Source organism: Chiloscyllium plagiosum, chromosome 45, assembly GCF_004010195.1.
Source record: "Chiloscyllium plagiosum isolate BGI_BamShark_2017 chromosome 45, ASM401019v2, whole genome shotgun sequence".
Classification (NCBI taxonomy): domain Eukaryota; kingdom Metazoa; phylum Chordata; class Chondrichthyes; order Orectolobiformes; family Hemiscylliidae; genus Chiloscyllium; species Chiloscyllium plagiosum.
The window spans coordinates 9,741,389-9,745,116 of record NC_057754.1 but is presented as its reverse complement, the minus strand read 5'-3'; positions in this window follow the sequence as shown (position 1 = coordinate 9,745,116).

Genomic DNA, 3,728 nt, shown 5'->3' with positions numbered 1-3,728 from the left:
GGTATGGTGAATCTTTTTCATGGCTTTAATGCAAGTTAGTTCCTTTTAAAGGACTCCCCCTTGTCCCCTATCTTCTCCATCTTCACCTGTAACAACAAGCAGAGCTTCTTTGTCGCTATGATTGAGACAATCCATTCAGCTGTTTCCCTCCTCGCCACTAGCCCACTGGGTCATATTGTTTCAAACACTCCTGGCTATGGTCTGAGCCCCTAGTTTGTTTCAGTTTTGACTACCAGGAGTTGGAGGGGTTGGGGTGGAATTGGGAGTGGGGATAAAAGTTGAGAGCAGCGTGGATGTACAGTTGGTCAGGATAGTTTTGTTCTTCAGATTTTTGAGGGAGGCAGTGATTAGGCATTGGACCTCGTTCTCTTGACAGACCAGAAATACATTGGGCCTTATAGCCTCGATCCCGGCTGAGTCTCACAGCACAACCACCATCGATGCTTCAAAGCTTATAGGCCCTGTGTCATGACCACACCGGGGACTGTGATCAATGATTGCAGAATCCGTAGTGAGAGATAACAGCAAGACTTTTCACTAGAGTTCTCTGGCAAATTGTTTCTCGCTTCTATCCTGTGAAAGGAGTTTTCAAATTTAGTCACTGATCGTACAAGATAAACAGATATTCAGAGCAGGCAATTTCAGTTTTGATCTCTTCTCATTTCAATTCCAGAAATAAAGGCTCCTGTCCCACACAGTCCTCCCCTCCTCCACTCGGTTTCAGATTCAGTGCCCACGTCCTATTCTTTCTCTGCTTGTCCTAAAGTGATGACTGAGGCTGTGGGTGAGCTTCACTCTCTTACCTCTTCAGCAAAATGAACATGTTATTCACAAGCAATGATTTCAATTTCACTCCCTTAGTTCATAAACTGAATAACGTTTCTTTGGGAACTCATTGTTCCCTGCCACCAGTGAATTCCCTCCAACAGTTCAAACTTCATTGACCGGACTGTAGGATCAGGCTACAATCCTCTGGTCACTAGTCATGATATCTGTATTGGCTGATTATGGTTTTGAATTTGTTTGAGGGATGTTTCATTATGTTGAAGGTCCCCTCCATGATTGAAATGGAGTAGCTAAGTGACAATCCAAGTGTGTTCTAGGCGCATCCGTCTTCAGCGGTTTCGTCAATAACTTTCCCTGTGTACGGTCAGGTTCACAGTTTGACCCACCTTGTTGAGCCAGCAGTGGATTCATGTTAAGAAGAAGCCAGCTGCACTGTCCGTGGTAAGAGGTTCAAGCACCCATGCAACCTCATTACTCACCAGCGCACACGTGGGGAAAGATCCGCCTGGAGTGGAGTGGGATTCCAACCTCAAACATAGCAGCAAGTTCATACATGAGACGCTGTTCTCTTGTTCCATGTGTGGGAAGGGATTCACAAAGTCTTTCAATCTACTTATCCAGCAATGCTCTCAACTGAGGAGAGGCAATTCTACTGCTGTGAAGGGAGAGATTCACTAAGTCAAGAAGCCTCCTGCGTCATCATTGAACAATACATCACAGGAACAGGCCTTTAGTTCACTGTGTCTGCGTCGACCAACCATCATTCCAAACTAATATGCATGTAGTCCATATTCCTCCATTTTCTGCCTGTCCTTGTGTCTGTCTAAATGACTCTTAAACATTGCTATCGTATCTGCTTCTACCATCTCCCTCTGACAGCATATTCCAGCCGGGGAGAAAGTGAGGTCTGCAGATGCTGGAGATCAAAGTTGAAACTTTATTGCTGGAACAGCACAGCAGGTCAGGCAGCATCCAGGGAACAGGAGATTCGACGTTTCGGGCACAGGCCCTTCTTCAGGAATGAGCAGAGAGTGTTCAGCAGGAGAAGATATCTTCTCCTGCTGAACACTCTCTGCTCATTCCTGAAGAAGGGCCTGTGCCCGAAACGTCGAATCTCCTGTTCCCTGGATGCTGCCTGACCTGCTGTGCTGTTCCAGCAATAAAGTTTCAGCATATTCCAGCCACCTACCACCCTCTGTTAAAGAAACATTTTTGCACATCTCCTTTAAACTTTCCCCCTCTCACCTTAAACCTACATTTGGTTTCCATCCTGGGAAACAGACTGACTATCCACCCAATCCATACCCCTCATAACTTTATGTACTTCTATTAAGGTCACCCCATGGCCTCCGATGCTCTAGCAAAAACAATCCAAGCTTGCCCAACATGGCCTTATAGCTAATACACCCCAAACGAGATAACATCTTGGTAAACCACTTTTGCACTCTCTCTATCCTTCCTGTAATGTGGCGACCAGAACATACACCAAATGTGGCCTAACTGAAGTCTTATGCAGCTACAATATCTTTCATCCTCCCTGGAATATGCTGGTACTGAACTCTGGTCAACTGGCTATAACATAGAATCCCTACAGTGTGGAAACAGGCCATTTGGTCCAACAAGTCCACACCAACCCTCTGAAGAGTAACCAACCCAGACCCATTCCCCTACATTTACCCTTGACTAATGCACCTAACCTACAAACTCTGAATGCTATGGGCAATTGAGCATGGCCAATTCACCTAACCTGCACATCTTTGGACTGTGGGAGGAAACCGGAGCACCCGGAGGGAACCCACGCAGACAGTGGGAGAACGTGCAAGCTCCACACAGACGGTTGCCCGAGACTAGAATCAAACCCCGGTCCTGGCGCTGTGACACTGCAGTGCTAACCACTGTGCCACCCTAAAAGATTCCCACATGACAGTTATGGATTTATCCTCCAGCATATGCCCTCAATCTAATTTCTCCAGTTCCTCCCTAATACTGTTGTAATTACCCTTACCGCAATTTAGTGCTTTCACATGAGGACCAGTCTTATCCTTATCTGTAACTATCTTAAAACTCACGGGGTATTATGTTTCCAAAATGCTCCCACACCAAAACTTCAATCACCTGGACAGACTCATTCCCCAATACAAGGTGTTGTATAGACCCTTCCCCAGCTGGACTGTCTACATACTGCTTGAACAAACCTGCCTATCAAATTCTGCCCCATCAAAGCCCAAGAACCTAAATGAGTCCCAGTCAATATTGGGAAAGTTAAAATCACCCACTACAACAAACACTTCTGTATTATTCCAAGATCTGGCAAGCGTATATATAATCTTGTCATTGTGATTGCACCTTTCTTATTCCTGAGTTCTAACCTTATGACCTCATTGGATGAACCCTCCAAGAATGTCCAGATTACAGAGGAGATGGTGCTGGATGTCTTGAAATGCATAAAAGTGGATAAATCCCCAGGATGTGATCAGGTGTACCCTAGAACTCTGTGGGAAGCTAGGGAAGTGATTGCTGGACCCCTTCCTGAGATATTTGTATCATCGATAGTCACCGGTGACTGGAGGTTGGCTAACGTGGTGCCACTATTTAAAAAGGTGGTAAGGAAAAGCCAGGGAACTATAGACCAGTGAGCCTGACATTGGTGGTGGGCAAGTTGTTGGAAGGAATCCTGAGGGATAGGATTGACACATATTTGGAAAGGCAAGGACCAATTAGGGATAGTCAGCATAGCTTTTTGCATGTGAAATCATGTCTCACAAACTTTATTGAGTTTTTTGAAGAAGAGGATTGATGAGGGCAAAGGTGTGGACGTGATCTATATGGACTTCAGTAAGGCGTTCAACAAGGTTCCCCATGGGAGACTGGTTAGCAAGGTTAGATCTCATGGAATACAGAGAGAACTAGCCATTTGGATACAAAACTGGCTCAAAGGTAGA